General features: G+C 39.5%; 2 long non-coding RNA genes across 3 annotated transcripts in view; one reads left to right on the top strand and one right to left on the bottom strand.

The window, feature by feature from the left end:
- LOC103278157 (uncharacterized) overlaps window positions 1–26,856 on the top strand; it is a 50,505-nt gene that overhangs the window by 19,532 nt on the left and 4,117 nt on the right. Inside the window, exons 2-3 of the long non-coding RNA XR_010004851.1 lie at window positions 5,993–6,104; window positions 21,086–21,264. This is a non-coding gene — a long non-coding RNA (uncharacterized LOC103278157). The remainder of the gene's footprint in view (window positions 1–5,992; window positions 6,105–21,085; window positions 21,265–26,856) is intronic.
- On the bottom strand, window positions 1,088–26,856 carry LOC134297900 (uncharacterized). 2 transcript variants are annotated; one of them, XR_010004850.1, is made up of 5 exons: window positions 26,449–26,856; window positions 24,082–24,158; window positions 22,526–22,636; window positions 18,065–18,200; window positions 1,088–1,992 (listed from the first exon to the last, which is right to left on the bottom strand). It is a non-coding gene; the product is annotated as an uncharacterized LOC134297900 (long non-coding RNA). The 2 variants fall into 2 exon arrangements; XR_010004849.1 differs by lacking the exon at window positions 22,526–22,636 and having other exon boundaries at window positions 26,449–26,853.

Below are 26,856 nucleotides of genomic sequence, written 5' to 3'. Positions count from 1 at the left end.
TTTCTGCAGAGACCAATGATATACAGCAGACAGGGACTGAGACAAGCAATCCCTATTTGGAGGAAGCCCAAAGCAAATTGCCCAAGGCACTCTGTCTTTCAGCTGCAATGTAGCAGCCTTAAAACCTTCCTGTTCGATATGAAGAGGGCCCACAGATCACGACACGCTGTGCACCCATACTGGAAGCCTCCCAGCTACTGAGTGAAGCAACCCTACATTTAAATTTGGATTAGCCTGATTTCTGAAAATATCTATGACAGATGCTAGTAGGCCGGCAAGCCTCCCAGAGCTGCAGTTCTCTAGACAAATCCCGGCTCTGTTGTTTATTCCCTTTTGACAGGCTCCCGAGTTCCTGTGACATCGCCTGTGGCACCGTTGCCAGGCAGCAGGCAGGTCTGCGCTACAAAGGATGCAGGCGGTGGAGGAGGAAGGGAGGGAGGGAGGGAGGGAAGGGGGATGGGGATGGAAAGACAAGCTGCTATTACGGCTAAGGGAGGGGGAGGGGGAGGGGGAGAAAATGCTGAGCCAGAAATTCCTTCCCTCCCTCTCAGCCAAGCCAGTCTTGTGCATCCTTCATGTTCTAGTAGCATAACAAGCCAGAAAGCCTCGCCCATATCTCAGAAAAAAGGAATGCAGTTTTTGGTGTCTGAGCATTTCAGAAGGAAATGCTTGATATTGCTTGAGGAGTGGTACAGGGGAATAACAATGACGCATCATCAGCAAAAGAAAGAAAAAAGGTCCACTTGCACATCTTCAGACAGAAGGACAAAAGACGACACAGATTGTTCCGTAACCTTGACACATACACAAATAGACAGACTGACAAAGAGCAATATAAACTCAGCAGAAATTGAGCCCATTCTTTTGGGGGAGACCTGATGGACTGTTTGGTCCACTGTTTTTGCAGAATGCCGAATGTTCTCATTCAGTTCAAGCTTGTGGTGGTGCCATGGCACATAGGTGACACATTTGGTAGCACATTTAGTAGCTTTATCCAGTTATGCAATTCAAAACAGTCAGTACAATGCACAAGTTGCACATTGTTTGTCTAGTTCGGCAAAGCCTTGGGTAGAATCTTGACCTATTTGTTTTAAATCAGCTCACATTAGAAAAGTTTTAAAATTTGCAATAAGGAATATCTGCTGTAAAAATTGGGGCTATATATACAGTAGAGTCTCACTTATCCAACACTCGCTTATCCAACGTTCTGGATTATCCAACGCATTTTTGTATTCAATGTTTTCAATACATCGTGATATTTTGTTGCTAAATTCGTAAATACAGTAATTACTACATAGTATTGCTGTGTATTGAACTGCTTTTTCTGTCAAATTTGTTGTATAACATGATGTTTTGTTGCTAAATTCATAAATGCAGTAATTACTACATAGCATTGCTGTGTATTGAACTGCTTTTTCTGTCAAATTTGTTGTATAACATGATGTTTTGGTGCTTAATTTGTAAAATCATAACGTAATTTGATGTTTAATAGGCTTTTCCTTAATCTCTCCTTATTATCCAACATATTCGCTTATCCAACGTTCTGCCGGCCCGTTTACGTTGGATAAGCGAGACTCTACTGTAGTCACAAGTTATGTAAAAACTTCAGCATAACAACATCAGTGTCTTCACCCAGAGGCTATGGGGGAAAGGCATTCAATAAAAATGAAGAATAATGGCCTATTTAAGAGCGCATGATAGACTCTATGCATGGTGAACTCGTAACACACACAGGTGCCTCTGGCCAGTATTCACTGTACATATCTCTCTGTACTGTACTTTGTGTTGACAGATGGAATGGACCCAAAGGGTTTCTTGACAGAAACATTTCTATTTCAAGCAGGTCTTGTTTTTCATAAGGTAATGATGAGCTGTTGGCCTCCCCATTTCTCCAGCTCCTTCAGCAGAAAGGTTTGTTGAAAGATATATTTGTCATGTCCCATCCAGTTTTTCCACAAGATTGTCACAGGTCAGGCTGTGTACTCCATTTATCTGTCAGAATGGAATGAATAAATATTTTTTCAGGCACAGGGGGGTTGCCAGTTTCCTGTCACAATCCGTAATCTAAAGAGCATAAAGCTAATATCTCAGCATCACTTTTAGTGCAGGGTGTAGCTATGGAGGTGGAGATAGGGCTTGGTATTGCCCCTTCACACAAGAAAATTCCTAATAATGATGATGATGACGACAACAACAACAACAACAACAACAACAACTGCTACCCATTTTTCCCTGTGGGCCTCCCTTTCTGGCATTGGAAAGAGTGAGATATTAAAAACCGTTCACATCTACAACTTTTATCTCTCTCGTGTTAACATTCCCTTGGTATCTTTGCCTGGCCTTTCTTTCCTTGAGTTTCCTAAACTGCTATCAAATTACTCAACTGAGATTATATGTCATTGCAATGTTAGAAATTTGTAGACCAAAGGAACATTTCCATGGGGATAGAATTCTAATTTGAGGTCAATGCTCTCATCCATGTCCCTATAGTTATATCCCTGAGTCTTCTTTGCTTAAGAAATCCCTACACCCCTAACAGGAGTGTTTCTTTAGCACCAAGGTCAATAGTCATATTAGAGGGGTGGGTATTTGGTTGTGGCATCCCAGCCACGAAAAGCCTTGGAAGCCCAATTGGTGCCAGTTCTAGCATGAAGTCAAAATGTGGCTATTTCTTGAAACTTTATTTGGAATTGATTGATCCTCACACCACCCAAATGCAATGTCTTAAACCATTTTAACTTTTTCATATGTTTTTATGCTGTTTTGGATGTTTAATTGTTGTAAACAGTTTAACAGTTTAACTGCCCCGAAAACCCACAAACGTATCACCAGAAGTTGGCTCTGCAAACACATCCCTCATTTCTTGTACCCTAGTCCAGTCCGATGTGCCCTCTACATTTTCATCACTCCCAGACCCATCATCCCCAGAGAAACCCAAAAATGACTCCTCCTCTGTGGGAGCAGTAAGTATATCCCAGAGCTTCTTCCTCTCCCTTTCCTCATCTGATTCCTGCTCCCAAATAACCCTTTTAGTTCCTCTATTCACATCCATCCCGTCTCCTTCTTCAATCATTGACTCCTCATCACTTGAAAACCCTTCAAATGTGTCTATCTCAGAAGGTGCCATAAGTATCTCCCGGATCCGTTTCCTTTGTTGTTCCTCATCTGGCACCTGCTCAAGATTACCCCCTTTCCTCCTACTAGTACTTCTTCTACCATTTGTAATATTGCCGGAGACTCAACTACAACACTAACATTGTATTACAGGTGAGTTTTGACCAAAGCAGAATAAAGTGGTATTATTATGTCCCTAGATCTGGACACTATAGTTCCACTGATGCATGCTAGGAGTGCCTTGGCTATTTTTGTGCTGTATCACATTGTTGACTCAAGTTATGCTAGTGGTCTGCTAAGATGCCCTCATCCTTCACAGTTTTACTCCTGTTAAACCAAGTGTCACCCATTTTCTATATGTGCATGTTTTTTATTGTTTCTTCATTCAGTCGCTTCCGACTCTTTGTGTCCTCATGGACCAGCCCACACCAGAGCTCCCTGTCAGTCATCGCCACCTCAAGCTCCTTCAAGATCAAGCCAGTCACTTCAAGGATCACATCCATCCATCTTGCCCTTAGTCGACCCCAATTCCTTTTTCCTTCAGTTTTCCCCAGTATCATTATCTTCTCCAAGCTTTCCTGTCTTCTCGTCTATATGTGCATAGGATGATAAAATATGGTATGCTTACTAAGATGGGAGATAAAGTGCAAATGTATTGTGAAATGATTATAGAGCCCTAGCCAAAAGGGAGGAAGGGCAATTGAATCCATAAAACAATAAGATTTCCAAATTATCTTCTACTTCAAAGCAAGGAAAGGGTTAATGTATACCTCTTGGCTAACAGAAGACAGCCTTAGTATAATGAGAATAAAATGTAATTGGAACCTTTGGCTCCTGATAAAAAGAAATATAGCCTACATTTTAATTAAATTGAGATGTAGCTGGTTAATCAGCAAGAATACTAATGGTGTGATTAAAAAGAAGTGTGCAAGAAGAAACTGTAAGCCTTGCTCTGTGGTTTGGCAAAAGAACTGGAAAATCAGGTTTGGGGTCCCATTTGGGGATTTGTATTTTCCTACTTCTTCATGCAGAATTAGACATTGGAAGGAAAAAGTTGACCAAACCCATGATTCAGTGATAACACTCATAAGCATGACTGGTGGATGATTTCAAAAAGAATACTGAAGGGCTGGAAAGCAAATCATTCTTAAAACCATAGTTGTGTGTTCAAATGGACACCCAAATCTAATACACTCAGTGGAGACAAGTGAACACCTTATTTAATCAAGAATCAAGGACACAAATCCAGACAGACAGTATCAAAACATTAACAATACATATGAAATTTTAATTAAATAGAAGACAAACAGCAGAAAATTTGGCCACATCACACAATACGTTTTTGGGATTGAAATCATATTGCTACAGAACTGAAACATGAAATGAATAAAATCTATACATATTCTGAGAAAACTGGGCTATAACTACAATGTGTGTATCTCTGTGTGAGGATAGCAATGCATCCTGTCTTATCCTATATTTAGGGGTCAAAAAGCCTGTGATATGAGACTCTCCAAATTGCATATTCATGGAGTAGGAAGAGCAGCCACCAGTCTAATGAATAATTTCTGGAAGAAGAATATCATAGAAATTTGCTGGAGGACCTAGAGAACACCTCTCTAGTATGTCTAGGTCCTCTAGTGTAACTCTATGCCCAGCTTCCAGCAGAAGTGTACCAAATAATTTTATTGAAATACCTAGAAAATTGCTAGAGAAAATGTATCTTTTCAGACAAGAGTTAAGTGTGATCACAAGCATATAGGGGTCATACTATAATGTATGAAAGGATTCTCATGTTGGTTGGGTTTCATAAAATTGGTTTTATAAAAGAGAATTAAGGACTGTGCTAAGTTTTACATTTTTGATGTCTAATATATATATATGTATACACACAAAGAAATATATTAAAACACAGGAGATGTTTCCACTTTTCATTCTGACAACCCTAATCAAAAACATATCTTCCTTCCGGCAGACAGATGGGAATTATTTGTTTTGATAGCCTTTAATCTTGTTTAGTGGCCTTTAATCCTGTTTTGCAATAATAATAATAATAATAATAATAATTTTATTCTTATACCCCGCCCCATCTCCCCGAAGGGACTCAGGGCGGCTTACATGGGGCCAAGCCTGGACACAACAATATAAAAGCAATAATAATAATAATAATAATAATAATAATAATAATAATAATAATAATAATAATATAACCCAGCTCTCCTTGTTATTGAGCCAAGGTAAAAATCCCCCAAAAGATTTATAATTCACCAAAGGCTCAGAAATAAATATCTGATTTTTCCCTTTTTAAAAAGACTGTTTCCAAACTTGTGCAGGCTCAAAACATCAGAAGATCAAGACCAAACCAACAACAGTTATCATACCTAATCTTTTAATAAATTGTATATATTTTTCATGATTTTCTATATAACTTTTATCTTTTTATATACTGTGTATCTATTTTACCAAAATATAACCAGATAAGCCCGGAGTCATTCATCTCCCTGCTGAGAGATTTCCTGGAGAGGAAGGGTGGGCAAACCCCTTGGACCTTTTTCCAAGCCAAGACAATTAACCAAACCCATTGTTCATGTGTATGCAAAGACAGGTGATTTCCTGCCAGCCCAGATGAACCCAAACCTGTTTATCTAGCTATATGGTTCACTTGAAGCTGAGAGATTGCTGGCTGCAAAAACAAACACTCAGAGTATATACATTCATAGACCTTTTATTTTAGACTCAAACATTGACTACAGAGATCATCACCCTTTGTTCATTGAGTCTTGCACCTTTGTTCTGAAAGCTATTTTTGTTTGACACAGGATTAAACATTTGAGCTCATCAGGGGCCCATCTTCATATCTTTACCCTTGTTTTTCCAGACTGTGTCCTCCCATCAGCTTCACTCAGACCAATCCCTGGCTGCCATTCCCCCCGCCAGCCAATCCTGGCATGAATCCTAACTAGTCTCTTCTCTGGCCAAACGGGAAAGAGGTGAGAAGTTTGAATAGCTTTCAGAACTGTATATCTTGTATTTCTCGGTTTGTTAATGCTTGTACATCTTGAAGCAAAATTGCTGTACTTGCATCCCTTTTGGCCAAATTAAAATAAACCACTGTGGCTTGTTATCCACTTGGTAAATTGGTTTCTTTGACCTGGTCTATCTGGTTTCTAACATATGGGCTCGCCAGGCATGAATCCACTTTAACTGCAGTCCTAGTTAACCACAACATGCTCATGGCTTGAGGTGGGGTATAACTCACTTTAAAAAACTCAGATAAAATCCTAATCCTAACCCTAACCCTAACCCTAAGCCAAACCCTAACCCTAACCCCAAGCCAAACCACCCAAACCAAAACCCAAACCCAATCAACCATAACCCTAACCCAATCAACACTAACCCTAGCCTGAAACCAAACCCTAACCCTAACCCAATCAACGCTAACTCTAACCCTAACCCAAACCCAAAATCAATCAGCCCTAACCCTAACCCTAGCCATAACTGTAACCCTAACACTAAACCTGACCCAGACCCAGACCCAGACCCAGACCCTGACCCTGACCCTGACCCAAACCGTAGCCCAAGCCCAATCCAACCCTAACCCTAACCTTCTGACCCCCTAACCCTAAAATACATATTTTAAAATACACAGCATAAAGATTAAAATAGAATATTAATAAAATGTAAGTTTGAAACAATAAAACATTTTATTTTATAATTGATATTGTTTTACCCTTTCCTTGTTGCATTTATTTTCTTGATAGCTGTATTTCAATAAATACCTTGAGAGAGAGATAGGTGGGGTATAAACTTAACAAATTGCTTAATTAAATTCTGCAGCTTGGGGTGAATGATCCACTTCCCCAATAGAAGGTCCAGTTTTATGAAAAAGTCTGTGATTTTTAATATCTGCCCATGCTTACAGTATGTGCAGGCTTTAAAAAAACTGTGATCCTTGTCAAGATTATTAGTTTTCATATACAATTAAAATAAAGATGAGAAAGAGCTAGGGGAGGGGAGCAAAAAAAAAAGTAAGAAAGCAGGAACACAATGTACCAGCAGTGCAGTTTTTCCACAGGTCCTTGCTTGTAATCTGTATTATATACAACAGGGCATGTAGAAATAAATCTTTTATGGTCTTGTTGTCTAAATGCTAGCACCCGCCCAAAGTGCTTATGGAAAGTGTAGGTTATAAAACCTATGTAAATAAATCAAAGCAGACACAAGGAGGGCTGAAGGCAAAATTGGAAAATCAATTGGGCATATTTTGTTGCAAGACTAAAACAAAACCAAAAAAAATCCCTAGAAAAAGTCTTTTAAAGTGTAAATAAATGTCAAGCAAGACAGTCCGCTTAAACTGGCCATCCCCCACCCTGCATGAATAAAATACATTTCCTTTGGAGTCAACCACAGCCTGAAGCATTTTCCATGGCAAAGGGCCAGCAGAAATCTTAAAGCAATCTTCGTTATTTTTAAGGTGGATCTTTTAAAGTCTTCCATCCCTGGCTCTTTTAATGCTCTTTTAAGTGTAAACACTTATAATTCTGTCTTTTGTGATTATGTGTGGGACGTTGACTTTTTTTAAAAAATGAACCCATTTGGAAAGAGAGATGCGATCTAAAGATCTTCTGGAAAAGATCATTAAGGAAGTGGTCTGCAAACACTTAGAAACAAATGCGGTCATTGCTAATAGTCAACACGGATTTACCAAAAACAAGTCATGCCAGACTAATCTGATCTCTTTTTTCGATAGAGTTACGAGTTGGGTCGATACAGGGAATGCCGTGGATGTAGCATATCTAGATTTCAGTAAGGCCTTCGACAAAGTCCCCCACGACCTTCTGGCAAACAAACTAGTAAAATGTGGGCTAGACAAAACTACGGTTAGGTGGATCTGTAATTGGCTAAGCGAACGAACCCAAAGGGTGCTCACCAATGCGTCGTCTTCATCATGGAAAGAAGTGACAAGTGGAGTGCCGCAGGGCTCCGTCCTGGGCCCGGTTCTGTTCAACATCTTTATTAACGACTTAGACGAAGGGTTAGAAGGCACGATCATCAAGTTTGCAGATGACACCAAACTCGGAGGGATAGCTAACACTCCAGAAGACAGGAGCAGAATTCAAAACGATCTTGACAGACTAGAGAGATGGGCCGAAACTAACAAAATGAAGTTCAACAGGGACAAATGCAAGATACTTCACTTCGGCAGAAAAAATGGAAATCAAAGATACAGAATGGGGGACGCCTGGCTTGACAGCAGTGTGTGCGAAAAAGATCTTGGAGTCCTCGTGGACAACAAGTTAAACATGAGCCTACAATGTGATGCGGCAGCTAAAAAAGCCAATGGGATTTTGGCCTGCATCAATAGGGGAATAACGTCTAGATCCAGGGAAGTCATGCTCCCCCTCTATTCTGCCTTGGTCAGACCACACCTGGAATACTGTGTCCAGTTTTGGGCACCGCAGATGAAGGGAGATGCTGACAAGCTGGAAAGCGTCCAGAGGAGGGCAACTAAAATGATTAAGGGTCTGGAGAACAAGCCCTATGAGGAGAGGCTTAAAGAGCTGGGCATGTTTAGCCTGCAGAAGAGAAGGCTGAGAGGAGACATGATAGCCATGTACAAATATGTGAGGGGAAGTCATAGGGAGGAGGGAGCAAGCTTATTTTCTGCTGCCCTGCAGACTAGGACACGGAACAATGGCTTCAAACTACAGGAAAGGAGATTCCACCTGAACATCAGGAAGAACTTCCTCACTGTGAGGGCTGTTCGGCAGTGGAACTCTCTCCCCCGGGCCGTGGTGGAGGCTCCTTCTTTGGAGGCTTTTAAGCAGAGGCTGGATGGCCATCTGTCGGGGGTGCTTTGAATGCGATTTCCTGCTTCTTAGCGGGGGGTTGGACTAGATGGCCCTTGAGGTCTCTTCCAACTCTACTATTCTATGATTCTATGATTCTATGATTCTAATAAGGAACATAGCAACAATGGAGGCTATCAAATGATAGTCTACTCTAGTGTTGACTGTACTGACTGAGAGAAGCTCTCCAGGACTTTTGGCAGAGGTCTTCTCCAGTATGACCTGTAGATTTTCTTCTCAGGCTGAGAACTTTGCTTGCCCAGTCAACCAGTGGATTCTTATGTCTGAGTGGGGATTTGAACAGAGGTAATTTCATCTTATAGGCGAACCTAGTGGCCGCGCCCCCCCCCCCCCGAAATTGTCGGTGGAGGCAGTGGCAGTGGTGGGGACCATCGGCTCCCTCCTCGCCAAATGCGGAAGGCCTCAACTGAGGCCTAGCTCTTCTCACGAGATCTCGTGAGGATTCTTATGCATTCTGGCATAAGATAAATGTAAAGTTAAACGTTTCCCCTGACCTTAGGTTCAGTCGTGACTGACTCTGGGGGTTCGTGCTCATTTCCATTCCTAAGCTGAAGAGCCAGTGTTGTCCATAGACACTTCCAAAGTCATGTGGCCGGCATGACTGCATGGAGCGCCGTTACCTTCCCGCCGGAATGGTACCTATTGATCTACTCAGATTTGCATGTTTTTGAACTGCTAGGTTGGCAGTAGCTGCGGCTAACAGCGAGCGCTCATTCCGCTCCTGGGATTTGAACCTCGGACCTTTTGGTCTGCAAGCTCAGCGTTTTAACATACTGTGCCACCAGGGGCCATTCTGGTATACTAGGGTTCAAATCCCCACTCAAATATGCCATTGGTTGACCTTGAGCAAGAAACACTCTCTCAGCTTCAGAGGAAGGCAATGGCAAAATTATTCTGAATACATCTTGCCTAAGAAATGTCAGAAATGACTTGAAGGCACATAACAACAATGCCCACATACTCAAACGGGAGTGTATTTTTACACACAATTGCGCATGCTAATTTGTACAGGTACATGCATATTTAAAATAATTACTATCATTCAAATGGGGTGGGGAAAGTATGATTCTGTTGCAACATGTGCCATCTTGGTTGTTTTTGCAACCCTGATTTTTGCAGAGTTAACTACTCTTTCGCCTCCTCGTGGAATTGAATTGCCTCTTATAAACACCTTCAGGAGTGACAGTTAAGACCTGCTGTTCACTTGAATATTTTTTTACAATAAATTGTTTTGTTTTTCAAAACCAGAAGTAGCCTTCTGACCATTTCTTCTTGTTTTAAACAAAATTAACAGTCCATATAGTCCTCTGACAGGGCAGAGAATCAACCCTTAATGCTACTGCAGTTGTTCTTCCCTCCAAAAACCCCTGTACAGTTGGCTCTCCACAGATCCAATCATTCATAATTATAAGATGCACAAACACACAAGTATATCTCTCTTTCATCAGTCAGAAGCAACTCAACGGCAGAGGCTTGATGCTCAGTAACACATATTTTCTTCTGTTGATGGGAGAAAGAGAGGTATATGAGAGATATACTTATGCCTCTGCCACTGAGTCGCTTCTGACTGATGAAAGAGAAATGGGCCTTTTTGACATGCGAACATTGGATCACCACAGATCCAGCCATCCACAAACCAAAAATACCAGGAGTAACTATGGAGTTTCCTAGAAACCCTGAAGTAACCTGAAGTTATCTTTATGATGGATTAAATGGTGGAAGGAGCACTTCTGCTGTGGAACTGGCCATATGTTAACATGACTACTCGCAGTGGGTTCAAGATGAGAACATTTTATTTGACGTGTATAGACATAGGGTTAGCCAATGAAACTTCATACTACCAAATTTGTTCTCTCATTTAGTCTCTAAAATGCTACAAGATTCCTCTGCATTCCTATACAAGTGTGGGTTTTTGGCCAGGGCACCATGTTTGTAATTAGTTCCCAGTTATCATCTGCCATGGAGGAATACATAAGTGTAATTGTTACACATTCTGTTGCACATTTTTTGATGGCATTGAGCTATAACTCTGTGTTATTGATGTACAAGTTGATTCACTCAGATTGTGGAGATGGCCATTGTACAAGGGAACAAAAACAAGCACTTTTGCAGATATACAAATTGATTGTACAATGAGAGCATTCACTAGAAGGGAGGTGTAGCAAAACTACTGTGTAACTATGTGACTGTAAATCTGGGATCTCAGTGCATATTGAAGTAAAACAAAAGAGAACACAAAGAAATAAGGCTGCTAAACAGAAAGAAATGGAACTCAAAATCCTCCCGCAATGTTCAGTCCTTTCAAAATGGTAAAAAGAAAGTGCAGGAATAGTTTGAAAAACAATATCTGGAGAGCCTGCAGTATAATTGAAAATGGGAACTAAATGGAAATTTGGAAACTGAAGTTTAAATCAGGCTTGCAAAAGACAGCAAAAGGGATATCTGTCAGGAGGAGCAGACTGGAAATGCAGTCATTGTTTCTACTTACAGGCTTTGAAATGTAAATAATTTAGCACTCCACTCAGCAAAGGCAGTTCTGGCTATTTTTGGTCTCTTCTGAACAAAGGCAGCAGTGTATTTGAAAACATATGGTTCAGCATATTTATTTTTATTTATTTTTTTTAAAAAAGAAGATGATGAAATTCTAGGAACTACAGATCAGAATTTGTCTTCACTGCTGACATTCAGAGGTCTACATGAGAGCATTGGATTGCAAAAGCTGATGTCAAAGCAGGATGATTAATTCATGGGGCATATTGTAATAAGCACCCAATTTCCCTTAGAACTATGGATGGCCCATAAGTAGCAATTACCAAGGTTTAATCTCCTGTGGAGGAAGAGATTATTAGAAAAGTATGGCGTACACATGTTTGTGTTCATTTTTTCTACTTTTTCAATAAAATATTCTCAGACCCTCAGGACTTTATTGCACCATGCTGCTATTCCTTGGTAGTCATATGATTACCAAAAGCAGCTACACACCTCGCTATTACACTTCTCTTTATTCATGAAATAATTGATTGATTATTAGTTATAGATTATTAGAAATAGTTGATTCACCAATCTGTGGTCCTGTGGTCATATACTCATAACCTTGTCTACTGACACCTCTGCTGCTCTGTTGTTGTTGTTGTTGAATTGCACAAACATATAAATAGCTATTTCCTAGTCATTTGGAGTGATTTTCCTTTAATTGGGTCTGCAAGCTTGAATCTAAATTATTTTGGTCACTCCCATCTTCAAATCTTTTTAGGAATCTTAGAAATTCATTGCAAAGAAAGAAGCAATTTTTTCTGCCATCCCTGGAAAGGAACTATTTAATTAGAGACTGAATATGGCACACAGGGAGTTAACTCTTTTAGTTGTGGTTCAAATTTTGCCTGAAGCACCCATTTGTCTACCTTGTTTGTGCCCAGTCAAATATATAAAACATATGCTTCCTACATCATCTGGAGAAAACAAGGAACAGGGCTTAGAAAGGAAATCTCTCCTCTCCCCCAGCCCTGCCACTCGCTATGTATCATTCAACCCCTTTGATAGAGATAATACTTTCTAATATTCTTATTATAATGGGAGAAGTTTCTGGGGATCATATAGCCTAAGAACATGGTGTTCTGTAACTATGAAACAGATGGGATTCAAAAATTATTCAGTGCATTTTTTCCTAATTTTCTAGGAAAATCTTTAAATGCCCACATGATTGCTCTGTGTGCTCTTAATTAAGTGTGCTCCAATTTGTGAAATATAAAAAGCGAATCCTGCAGTTTAACGACGTACATTTTGAAGGCTTTACTGGAAGGCTAGGATATAGCCTAAGATATTATTATCTGAGCTGGATGAACTCTGTACAGTTCTGTTTTTTTAATAATATGCTTGAGTTTAGGAAGGCATTTTTTTCTGCCAAATCTGAGTTATTTTAATTCCCTGCTTCCTGTAGCATGAATGCTATGTTTTCATTTGGGCATTAGTAAAGGTAAAGGTTTTCCCTTGACATTACGTCTAGTCATGTCCAACTCTGGGGGTTAATGCTCATCTCCATTTCTAAGTTGAAGAGCGGGCATTGTCCGTAGACAACTCCAAGGCCATGTGACCGGCATGACTGCATGGAGCACCATTATCTTCCTGCTCACATTTGCATGTTTTCAAACTGCTAGAGACCAACAGCAGGAGCTCACCCCACTCCCCAGATTTGAACTGCTGACCTTTTGATGAGAAAGTTCAGCAGCTCAGTGGTTTAAACTGCTGTGCCACAGAGGGCTCCCCATTTGGGCATTAGTGAATGTTAAATATAGTTTGAAGTTAGGCATGTGTACCTGTTTTGTTGATTCATTCCAGTCATAATATATGTGATCATCTAAACTCAGCCAACAACATTTCATAGTTAAGCCAGCCTGAAATACCACGAATCTTATGTTCACTGATATAACTGCATTCTGTTTTATCAAGAAGGTGAGCTGGATCTAGGACTAATTTAGGGCTCAAATAGACTAAAAGGCAAATCTAATAAAATCAAACATTGTTTCCCCACCTCTTGCCTTGTCGAACTATTGGGCCTTGACTGAGAACCTATGGCTAGATTCTTCATTAAGATTGTGTTGCATAAATCTCTTAAAGAGTTACATACACTGGCTCGTATCCTGATAGACGTTTACACAGATATATATGAACCAGATACCTGCATATGTCTATTTTTGTTTACTGTGGAGGTTGCTGTTCCTGTCTTCCTTCTGTAGTAATCAAAACCCTTCCTCCAAACCAGTAGATCTTTTTTTTGCAAATGTTACCTGAGTATGGATGTTCTGTATCAGACCACAATCTCCAAGAGCTTTTGTGCCATAGACATGTACTTTTGCTTTCTGATGGTTCGATGTAGACACATTTTGTTTCATGCACAATTTTTAAAATGTGTATAAAATTAACTTCTGGTTATGTGTATAAAGTATATATGAAACACAAATTAATTTCATATTTGACTTGGGTCTCATTTCCAAGATATTTCATTATGTATGCAAATATGGTTTTTCAAAAATCCAAAATCTAAAACATTTCTGCTCCCAAGCATTTCATATAAAGGATATTCAGCCTCAACTATGACTGCATTTTCCTGGCCTACATAACCATCAGGCTCCTCCTCCTTTCCCACCCCAATCACTTCACAAATCCAAAGAGGGTTTTGTTTTTATTTTGCAAAGTTTCTGTACGATTTTAAAACAACTAATACAGCAGAGCAAATTCCATTTGAATGTGACTATTCCACTAGGAGATAAATTGTTTTGCTGCAAATTGTTTCTTAAAGCTCTAATTAGAAGATTTTGAAATATAAAGCAGGCTTTTAATGGCCTTCTTGATAAACAGAATGTCTGGTACACAGTGGGGATTTGTGCTAATACGATATTATTTCAGCATCAACCACAAAATGCCATAAAGCAAAAAACCTTCTGAATAGATCAGCTTTGGGGCTGGAGCTGCTGATTTGAGGTTGCGCTAGAAAAGAACAAAAACATACAGGAATAATATGGGTCATATAAAAATACCATAATCAGAAAAGGCAACTTGGAAGACTCAATAGAACAAAATATATAAAAGAGGGAGAACGGAAGGTGCTGTTAGAATATCGTGATGAGTGAGTAAAAAAGAGTTAATAGGATTAAGAGTTCCCAATAAAGCAATTAGAGAGAAGAGAAGGATTTCAATTTCAATTCCAAAGGGGGTGAGAGAGATACTGTGGGAGAGAAGATTGTGCTATGTGTTAAGATTAAGGTTTCACAGTATATTAAAATAAAACTGTAAATTAAATGTATTCATGTGATGAACTGTAAAGAGAGAAATAACATCCACATAGCATCTTAAGTAATATTTAACAAAATTATAGCTGAGATCCTACATCACACTTACGTTTGTGCAGATTTACAACTATGTAGATTTACAATCACATATTGTACTATGCCACACCTTCTGCTGAATACTGACATTGTCTAAGCAGTTGTGTATCTTTGAATTTGTTTGCTGTTTCCATAATCCCAGTAAACCTTAAAGAGACTGGCAAATAGCTACATAACATCCACAAATTTGCAACTGCGCAAGCATCAATTATATTTGTTGAACTCTGCTTACGCAACTGTGAACTGAATTGCACAATGCATAACTGAATTATGCAATGGGGAAAAGAGAACAACAACCATTTATGTAAAGGAATGTTACAGATACAGTAAAACCTAAGCTCTAAAAGAAAGGCTTTACATATAGATTTAGTTTGTAACAATTTAATATAATTTTCATAATCAGCATTCTGTCCTATGGAATCCTGGGGTGTGTATTTTGATGAATTTATGTAGAGAAATTTATGTAGGGCTTTTGGGGTGAAAATTCTATGTAGGTGACTAAATCACACACCTGAAACTTCTGTAAGATTTAGATATAGAAGTGATGTAGATGGAGATATAAAGTGGTATAGAACCCTCTAACACTCCATTTTTCACTTCTGTCTAGGAAAACAATTGACCCTCTTTGGGTTTGGTCTGCAAACCACTACAAATCAAGTTAACATGAGCATAAGATAGATTAGAAGTATCGATTTTGATTATTTTGACTGTGCTAGTGAGGTTGAATAATTACTACAGTATCTTCCCAACTGAGAAGAAAACAAATATTTCTGCACAATCTCACCTGGTATTTGAACACCCCAAAACATTTCATGAAATCCTTCTGTGCAAGAAGACAGGTGAACAGGTTTCTTGCATGAGAATTGGGGAGGGTTGCCACTATATTGTGTGTGTGTGTGTGTGTGTGTGTGTGAGAGAGAGAGAGAGAGAGAGAGAGAGAGAGAGAGAGTCTTATGTCACTAATCAAAGGATCCCTATGAGGGACATTTTGTGCAAAATTGCTGGGTTTTACACACAAAGGGCGTTTGTTTTATGCACAAAAAATGAATGTGTAATTTCGTGCAGAATAATTTCCTGAAAAATTTCAGAGTGTGCAAAGTAAAGGTAAAGGTTTCCCCTGACGTTAAGTCCAGTCGTGACCACCTGGGGGTTGGTGCTCATGCAAATATCAGGCGAAAATGTCACAAAAACGTATTTCATTAGGAAAATTATGGCACAGGAAGACATTACCAGAACACGTCTATCAATCCATACGTATTTATTTTAAGCCTTTTTTGTGAGTATTTGAATCAGGTGACTACTTTCACACCAATTCAATACCCAGATGAGTTTGGAATTATTTGATTATTTGAATCCATCTAATCTAGACCATTGCTATCCAATTTTAACCCAATCTGCTTTGAAATATCCAAATTTGATTCAGAATTCAATTGCACAGTCCTAGACATATTGATTTCACCCTGTTATTCCACTGTTTCATTTGTTTTATCCATTTTTATTAGTTTGCATCTTGAATGGTTTTGACTAAGCAAATCGACATATATTTTAAGACAAAGAGAAGGAATGGATATATGGTTTACTCCATGTTCATAACTAATGCAGGTAACTGAATTTGGGCATATTTGAGACTGGCATAAAACTCACAGATCAATCTTCGCCTTGGAGAAAAAGTCTCACATGAAGCAGTCCCAAGTCAATTTCAATAGAAATGTTTTCAACTAATTGAAATACACACTGTGGATTCTGCATGCCTCTTTTTAATAGAGCAATTAAAAGCAGCAATTGCTGACCTTAGAAATCAACACTGGGATTCAAGAAAGCCATTGCCACATCAACAAGCCCACTCACAATTGATTCTAAACATTCGGAAGTCTCAGATAACAGTCGAGAGGACTGCTGTGGTTTCTATTGCCAACAATCTCAGCATTGCAAAGGCAGGTTGCCTTCAGCAAAATCCCTTTCGTTTGAAACTAATGTGGCAGGAGTTCTCCTTTGATCCCTTTGCTTCTTGAAATTCACAGACTGCTCTGTGATAGTTCAAAATGGAGTGTTTGGCTCAAGCATGTGGGCAGACTGCTCCTTGGACAAGAGCACAATCTTCAATGAGGGATTTGAAAATCTTTCAGTCTCAATTTCCCTGTGTTCCTCTGAATGCAACCTGCATTTTTTTTTGCTAACCTCGTTTTGTATTAAGCTTCAAGAGATTGGCTAGCATTTTGTTACTCACATATCCTGTGCACGTTACACTGCATATATAGAATTACTTTTTTTTGCTATAGCATATCAAATATCCTTGGTTTACAGTAGAGAGAGTGAAATTGTGCTGCAGCATTGTAATACTTTGTGGTTATGTACTATACATTGTAATTTATGCTTTGTTGTTGTGCATTACAGAATGGCATCCAGTCATTGACAAATGTTTGCTGCTTTGAGTCTCTCTTAATAAATTATTATTATTATTATTATTATTATTATTATTATTATTATTATTATTATTATTGTATGACACAGCAAACAAGATAGATATGCTGGATTTCGTTTCACAAAATCACAAGTCGAACACTTCCCAAGTGTCTAGGACTGTGTGATTTATTATTATTATTATTATTATTATTATTATTATTATTATTATTATTATTATTATTTTATGCTGCTTGGATAATGCTGGTGCAGTTTGTTTTCACTTTTGGATATTTATGCTACACTTAGTGAATGTTGAATTACAGCCTGTGTGCATATTCTCTTTGGAAATTCATGCATAATTTCCTTATGCATTTTCCAAATGTATGCCTGTGTTTATGCAGTTTATATAATGTGTCCACTCTGCCCCCCCCCCCCAACACACACACACACACTGTGGGATCATTCATCTATACTGCCCATTTAATGGGGTTCCAAACCAACTCAAAACTGAGGTGGCCACAAAACACACACTGCTCTGCACAATCCAGTGTGAATTAAAGAGTATGTAGTACATTAAAGAAAGTTGTAGGAAACTCTAAATTAAGACCTTTAATGTACTGCAGCAGATCTCAATATATCCTAGATGCCAGAGTGAAATCAGCTCTGCAGATGCAAAGCGCATTGTAGACACCCATCCTTGCTGAAGCATTTTGTAGGTTTCTAAATGAGGGATCGAGGCAGCTGTGGAAAAATGCCCTAAGAGCATCACTGGGTAGCAGAGCGCTAATTGATTACCTCCAGTCCTGACTGCCACTCATCTCCCCTTTGTGTTGTTGTTGTTGTTGTTGTTGTTGTTGTTGCTGCTGCTGCTGCTGCTGCTGCTGCTGGTGTTTTGCCTCCTGTGCCTCTGAAGCACTGGTGTGCATCACTCCTGGAAATGGGGAAAAAACAGTTTGAGGGCAGGTTCTGGGATTAATGTAATCACTTTCCTGACCTGAAATTGGTTCCAGATATACCAATCTACTCACCTGCACAGTGAAATTGATTCCTCCCAAACCAGTTCCAGAGTGCATTATATTGTCTAGGTGGATATAAACTGCCTAAAGTCCAAACTAGAGACCATATCTCCCTATTTGAACCTGCCAGAATCTTGAGATTTAAAGGGGAAGGTTTTATCTTCATCCCATCATCATCTCAGATACATTTTGTTAGGACGGATGTCAGAGCCTTCTCAGTGGCTACTCTCAATGGAATTGCCTTCCATGGGAGATTGGCTTGGCTCTCCTGTCACCAGCAGGCAAATGACTTTCTATTCAAACAGTCTTGGCTAATTGCTTGCAGAAGAGGTGCTTTATATTTTAATTTTTGCATGCTTTTGATATTTTTATACTGTCTATAAATATGTATATTGTGTATTACATATAAAATTGTTGTGTTTTTATCTGATTCTTTTTGTGAGGCACCCTCAGTCTACTCTGGGAGAAAGGCAGCATATAAAAACCAATGAATGGTTTGTTTGTTCATGTTTGTTTATGTGATACAACATATATATTGTTTTACCTCTAAATTGCTCAATAACCACGTAGGAATGTTTAAATGTTCAAAACAGTAGGACTTTCTTGTCTCTATGAAGCAGTATAAAATAATGTTTTACATTCATTGAATCCAATGAAATTTTCTTCCATCTGTATTTTAAACCAATGAGAAACATGGGCAACATTTCAACTCAGCACACAGGTGTTCCAGCTATCCTTGTCTATAGCTATAAGAAAATAAAACGTTGACTGCACTTGAAAAGACAACAGATTTAGTGGGGAACAAGGAGGTCTCTGATTTAACCTCTCACTTATTCAGAAGGAAGGGAGGGAGGGAAGGAGATGAGTGAAGGCTTCCTTCCTAAATTCCATTGAAGACAAGTGAGGCTTACTTCCAAATAAACATGAATAGACTTGTGTTGGAAAGGAAGACCGTTGCTGAGGAGAGGATTTCATTCATTTCAGTTTATGTTTTGATGCAAGCTTATCAAATTTCACCTTGCCAGATCAATATGAGAAGTAGATTGTAGATATCTCTTTGTATTTGCATTTCTCAGAATTCTGGTCTCTAGGCAAATTCTCTCTAAGCTTTAAATTCAGGAGAGGTTATTTATGCCTACCATCTACAGGCATTCCAGTAACAAAGTACAAGGTTTGTATATAAAAATCCTCAGCTTCAGTTCTTTGCATCTTCAGTTAAAATGATCTAGTAGAAAGGCATTAAAGAGCCTTAATGTTCAGCCTAGAGGGACTATCAACTTGACAAATAACCTTTACATATGTATTACATTTCCTCAGATATTAGGGAAATGTAAAGTGTGCCTGCTGTTCCTGGAGATGCCTGATTTGACCAGAGTGACACATGCTTAGTTGCATCAATTTGGATTGATGTCATGTGATCTGTGTGCACAGAAATTTCAATGGCCCTAAAAAGCTACAAAAAGATTTGTTTCTGGGGCAGCCTAACAGGGAGCACAGCTTCACGTTGCTGCAACAGATTCACTGCCTGGTGGTTCCTCTGTGGGCACAATTCAGAGTGCTGGTTATGGCTAATGAAATAGCTCTATGTCGGTTGGGTCCAAGACATCTAAAGAGCAATACCTTCTCATATGAGTCTATCTAATAAGATCATTGGAGAAGGCCCTGTTATCGAACATGGCACCCCCACCCCTAATAAAAAGGGATCTATAGTTCTTCAAGGGCAAGGGGCTAAAATGAAATGCAGCAGCACCCTTCTATTTAGATAAAGTCTTCCCCAACCCACCATGGACCAGCAGCAGGACATGCTCCCAAGAAGTCTTTTCCCCACTATTGTACACATTTTGACCCTATTCTTTAATCTAAGGCGATCCGGATCAGTGCATGTTCGAAGGGAGTCAGAATTCCCCAAACATGCACCCCAGGATTGAGTGCAGATCGCAAGGAGTTGGGTCCACCCGAGAGTCTCTCTCATGGACCTCAGGAATCTTTAACTGGCACCCTGGTCCCAACTTTGCCCTGATCTAAGGGAGCCAAACCTGGCTCCCCAATTGGTACTAGTTGGCACCAGCACTTGTTTCATGGCCCCTGGCCCTGGTGTGAGGTCTCTCTAGGAACAACAAAATACCCAATTTACCAATATGAAATAGATTCTTATGATGCTACAATGTATCTTTCTCCATGGACTTTGTGACACTTTATTTCTTTATGTCTCCATTTTCCTTTTTCTCTGCTAATACCCGCATGTGTACAGGGGCCAGATAATAAAAGAAAAAAGGAAATAACCTTTCTAACCCTCTTATACCTGATCACTGTGCAGCCATTTCATCTCCCCCAGACCCCTGCTTCTCTCCTCTATTACTTTAACTATGCATTACACTTGATCTCATTTTATTCTACTTTATTTTATTTCTATAAGTATATTAAATAAAAGGTAAATTTCAATAAACTATTTTAACCTCTGTCGGACCCCTGGATAGAGTCAACATTCCTGGAATCCCCATCAACACCTTAAGCTGAAGGTGCAGAAAGGACAATTATCACTTGGACATTATCTTTCTACACCTAAGCTGATATTCTTATTACTGTCATCTTGGGATCCGCCTCTGAGGGACCCAAGCCATCTACTAAACCAAGCCATGGACAAAGGGGAATATTATTGCTCTACTATTTCAATAGACATTTTGAAACTGACTCTTAGTTCAGCCAGGGAACAGACCAGAGAACATCCTGGATTTGGCATTTGCTTAATCCCATCATTCTTTCACCCCAGACCTTCATTGTTTCCCAAATTCCATCCTAGGTATCCAGAGATGGGTACAACATCCTGGGAACCCTTTCTGCCCCAATAGATGCCTCCAACGGCTGATTGGAAGCCCCAGGACTTCAGCTGGGAGGGAATCACCAGCCACATCATCAGGACTTAAATCAACTACAGCATGAGCTCACCTGAGCCCGCCCCCCAGCCAATCAGGAGCAAAGGTAGCTTCCAGCACTCAGCCAATCAGGGACAGGGGAGGGAATTTCAAGACTTGACAATGTTAATGCAGGGCATTTCTTCTGTATAAAAGTTACTGCATCTCCCATAATGCTTATGCTTGTACCTTTTGGGCAGGAGCCCTACTTGCATTCCTTCTTATTCCAGAATGCATTAAGAAGCCTCTGACTTTGTGTCTTTGCTTCCTGGTGAGTCTTTAAGCTGGAAATCCAATGATCAATTTTGGTTAGTAACGCTTGCCAGGCTGTGCCCTCATAATTATAACCTACATTGGATATCAGCTCTTCTATATTTCATTGGTTTTTAAAAATAACTTTATCAATATTCTTACTTAGTTTTTAGTCTGTTTTGTTTTGAGTCCCAATTTTGGGAAAGGGGTGGAAAATAAATATACAGTAGGCCTTCTATATATCAGGGTGTTAACGGTGCAGGAACCCCATGAAAGTGGGAAAAAGTGAATGCCACTTTTTAGCCTGAAAAAACAAATTTCTAGCATTCTCTAGTTCCTCCAGGGTGTTTCTATGGAAATTTACCACAGAATCAGCCTAGAAGACTGTTGTGGCTCTATGGGCAACTTCTAGATATTGTCTATAATGTATGCAAGAAATTTAATAAGTAATACACTGGCCCTTTGGTATCCACTCAGGTTTGATTCCAGGATCTTTTTAAGCTATTTTCAAGCCATGGATGGTTCATTTGATAGGTGCCAAATCTTTGGGTATGGAGGGCTGACTATATATCAGATAAATACAGGGCAAGCTGAAGTGGGGTGTCCAGGGTTGAGCATTCTTGTTTCTATGAAGCTAGTTGCAAATAAAATCTCTCTGTAATTGTTTTGGATATCTGCTTAGCCTGAAACAAACCTCAGAGGCTTTTTCACACTTCCTTACTATTAATAAGTTTCTCACTTTAATCAAAAATAGATAGTGGAACCAGCTCGTTGATTGAAATTAGTGAGAAACCTGGTTCTCTCAATCAAGGCTTTGTTGAGACATAAATATTCCATGTTGTGGCCTCCAAGTTGGGGCAGACAGATTCCCAGAGCAGATGTAGCCAATTAACAGAGTCCCTTGTCAGGCTGCCGAAATAACTAGTATGCATGTCCCCGTCCTGTTACCAGGGCCAAGATGCAAACATGGCATTTGGCTGTATGGCTTGCATCTTTTGTAGGCAGTGAGAAACAGAGGGAGAAAAGCGAGACCTATGGATTTGTTAGAATCCCCCCCCCCCTTTCAGTTGATATACCTGCAGTTTGGAGAGGGAGCATATCTTAGTGATAGAGTACATGCTTGATATGCAGAAAGTCCAAAATGCAGTCTCTACTGTTGTACTTCTTTCTGTGTTCTATGAAGCCATCTAAAATTGAATATTGTAAACACAATCACAATTTATGTATGTGTGTGTGTGGCAAGGAATACATTATTATTATTATTATTATTATTATTATTATTATTATTATTATTATTATATCCCACCTTTCTCCCCTTGGGGATTCAAGGCAGCTAACATCTATCCACACCAAACAGCTTAAAAAGAGCAATACAAAAGTTTAAAAACAATTAAATAATAACAATGGGGTAAAAACAGAATTAAAATATAGCAAACACATTAAGATGGCTTTTAAAACTCAAATCCATGAATGAATTGTGGAAATGTGAAACTGCAGATAATAATGAACCCTGAATTGAATGACCTCTGGTGGAAGCAAGCCAAATATTCACTTTGGAGGACATAGAAAAGGTCTAGAAAGAACACCTGTCTAGAATACCTAGGTCCTCCAGCACAACTCTATGGTCAATTTCCAGCAAAAGCATCCATAGAAAAGTTTAGAAAATACCTAGAGATAATGTATAGTGCAGCTTTCATGGGAACTCTCCATATGTAGCAAAAGCGCTCTTCATATTGATTATGTTTCACACAAGTAAAGTGGTGATACAGGGGACACCTTTAACACACTTGTACATGTATTCATCCTATTTCTGAATGCTTGAATAGGTATACTCTGATTCCAAATATTGTGCTCCTAAGACCTGTAGAGAGTTTAAATAGGTGACAGTCATTATTCAAACTTCATGAAATACAGAAGAACATCTAACTTAAAGAAACAGAAAAGTGAACTGGATATGCCCAGGCTGTTCTGGCCTCTGCAAAGAAGATACAGCTCCTTCTAGCTTCCACTCAAGACAATGGTGTCACTAGGAAGACATGGTGGAGGGTGAACCACATTTGAAATGTGGGCCTGCAGGAGAGCTCTATGGATACCCTATTATAACAAACTGAAAAATAAATAGGTCCAAGAACTAATCAAGCTCCAGAAGCCACAATTAGGTTAATGTACTTTTGGTCACATCACAAGAAGACGTGATTCATTAGAAAATATGAAAATGTTTGATAAAGTTGAAGGCAATGGGAAAGTAGGAAGATCACATTACAGGTGTATAGTGTTAGTCAAGGAAATCACATCCCCAAGTTCACAAGACCTGAGTAAAGCTGTTGATAATGGTGACTTGGAGGTTTCTCATTCATAGGGCCACCATAAGTTGAAATGAGCATGACGGCAATTAACAACAAGAAACACAAAGGGTCCTATAACTTGAAGTGGGAAGAATTGTTCCACAAGGTGATGGACTTCATTTAAATCTTAAGCAGCAGCCACATGAGGAAAGCTGTAGCCCAGTTGTCAGAAGTCTTTCAACTGCTGCCCTTCATGTGCAGAAAGTGTATGAACTCCCTCTGAGTTGCAGTGTAATTATATAGCTGCAGTGGAAAGTTACAGTGGTTCTACTCTCATTTAAACTTACCCAGGCACCTTGGGAGTTGTATTGTGCTGAGTATTCTATTAAGAATTTTTGCCTCTGGGCTGCATTTCTTGGTTTCTCTGGAAGAAAAAAAAATCGGTTAAACTAATTAAGATTTGTGATATAGTCAGTGTCTGCATCTGTGACAACTTCTTTCCAAAGAACAACAGATTTTCAGTTCCTATATGGAGAGAACTGGTTTTTGGACAGTACTCCACTGCATCTAGAAAGCATCCCCTTCCAAAATCAGAATGTCTTAAGTTTGACTTTCTCCTGATTGTTACTTGGATAATAAGGTTTTGCAATGCAAAATGCCAGCTTCCACAGCATTTTCATATGAGCAACATAATGGGCACCAGCTTGGATACCAGTGAGGAAGCCAGCAATGCTTTGTGGTCCCAGAGCCAGCTTGCATTTTGTCAAATCTGGTTCAGCTGTTTCAGCACATTGACAGTTGACTTCCTGGCTGCTTCCCAATGGCTCTGCACATACTGTACCGGGAAACAAAGTGAGCTCCCATGTCCAAATTGAGGTGAGCTTTGCTGACAGATTGGGCTGCCTCCTATTTGGATATCACAAAGACATGGTGCTGCCAGCTTCTCCAGCTAAGTCAGAGACTGGCTGCTTTTGGATTATCCATGTGTCATTTGCATTAATAGTTGCATTTTTTCTAAGGTAGAGAGATGTTTTTAGCTTGAGGAAGGGATTTGTCAGGAAGGATCGGCCCTGTGCCTGCCTTGTATTGTGGCCTCTGCTTTCAATAAGCACTCATGCTTAATTTTTACTGGATATTTTAGACTCCTTCACTGAATCTAACTGTCCTTGTCAGGGCATGAATGTTCTTGAATTTCTTTCCCATGCCAAGAATGTGATCTGGGTGATTGTTGGCAGAGGACAGTAGCTTCTGTTCTCCAGCACAGAACTCCTGACCTTTCCACTACTTAACGAAGCACTCCCTGAAGTATCATTATAAGAAGACAACATCAAATCCTTGGGATATTTGCAAGATTTTGAAAAGCAGTATTGTTTCAGCAGCATATATGGATACACTGGTTAATTTTTCATAGATTCTTTTTTATGTAATGGCTTGAGGATTACGCTTGATAAACATACAGAGAATGGTGAGTTGGAAGAATCTGCAAGTAAAAGAGCAGCTTGCATCATTTCTTGTTGTAGAGAGGCCATCACAGCTTTGATTGCTTCTCCAGGATCAGGCAGGGAGGTGCTGTGGTAGATCCGGTGTCATATTTACCATTGTGCTTAGGTGTGCTTAAGTACAGGGCTCTGTTGGCCTGTGGGGCCCATCTTCCTGTCAATTTTTTTTTTTACGATGGACTTTGCTTATGTGGTGCAATTCTAAATTTGAAGACGTTCTATTTTGGATCAATTTGAGACATAATGATAAAGTTGATTATCTATGGGAGTGTGTCATAAAATAGGCAGTGTAAGCCTACCAGGCCTACTTTTTTTCTCTGAATTGAATGGAAGATCTGCCAGCACCAAACTAGAATCTTTGGAACTCAGAAAAACTGTCTGAGGAGTGTAACCAAAACCACAATAGACTCACCCTCTCTGTAGTGGCCGATATACCAGCTTGTTCAACTATAAACTGTGATTCACCACAGTTACCCAGGCATATTTTATATAGTGAACTCATGTCAAATCATTCAGAAGTATGATCTAGTAAACTTTTATTGTTCCATTTTGACTTCTTGGAATTTATGATGCCAAATTGAGAGCAAGGTCTGCATTTAGATTAACTGAAGCCCAAATAATAATTAATACCCAACTCTGGGGATGGTCTTATCATTAAAAGGTGTCTGTTGGAACAATCCTCATGCACAGAGAAAGAATTGTTTAAAACCAGTGTGGACAATGGTGTTAAGCTTGATAAACAATAGGGTGCTTCAAGGTGTTGGCCAAGTCTATAGGTTTTTCTATTGGGGTCCAATATGAAGACCCGGGAAAGGGATCATTTGCAGGCTAGCCCAGATAATATCCGATAAAACAAAAGGTACCTAAATGCTCTGACGCAAATTCATGTTGTGTCTCCTCCCATTCTTCCCAGTTCATTGTGTGATAATTTTGATAATCTCTTCTGGGTGAGGGTTTGTTGACCCTCACCCATTCCTAGGTTATGTAAGTCCCCCTCATAGGATACAATTTGCAACTGTCTTTCTTGCTGCAAGAAATGCAAAGTGTTCGTTTTAGCCTGAAAGTTTGTTTAGCTGTTTTGATTCCGAATTTCAGCTATGATTTATTTTAGTCTATGTTGTAAACCACCTTGGGCTTTGCATAGGGAGAAAGGTGAGATATAAATCAAATAAAGAAAGGGGTAAATAATCTTGCATGAAATTCCTTGATAATTACCTCCAAGGCTGACACTTGGGCTTCCTTGTGAACAAACATGCATAGGTGTGCAAAGTATGATTAGTTTGTGACCAGGTTTAGCTTGGACCAACAGGAAGAGACAGCTGTTCATTTAACTGTCTTGAGGAAAGTAAATGTCAAAAGCTGCGCCATACCGCCAATTGTCTCAATTACGCAGGGATTGTCCCAGGTAATCCCCCTTTATCTGAATTTTCCAGCTGCTTTTAAAATGATTTTCTTTCCTCCTCCTCCCATTTTCTTCTTTTGTCCTTAGTTTACTCCCATTGCTGCAAATTGAAGTGAACATGCAAAGACAGTTTGAGGTGCCTGCCAGAAGGAAGGGTTTGCTCTTTCCCCTCCTTACTGAATGCACAGATGCCCCATTATAACCTCAGCAAACCCAACTAA

This window comes from Anolis carolinensis, chromosome 3 (assembly GCF_035594765.1).
Source record: "Anolis carolinensis isolate JA03-04 chromosome 3, rAnoCar3.1.pri, whole genome shotgun sequence".
Lineage (NCBI taxonomy): Eukaryota > Metazoa > Chordata > Lepidosauria > Squamata > Dactyloidae > Anolis > Anolis carolinensis.
Note: the sequence above shows the minus strand (reverse complement) of the source record. Positions and strands in the feature narration are given on the sequence as shown.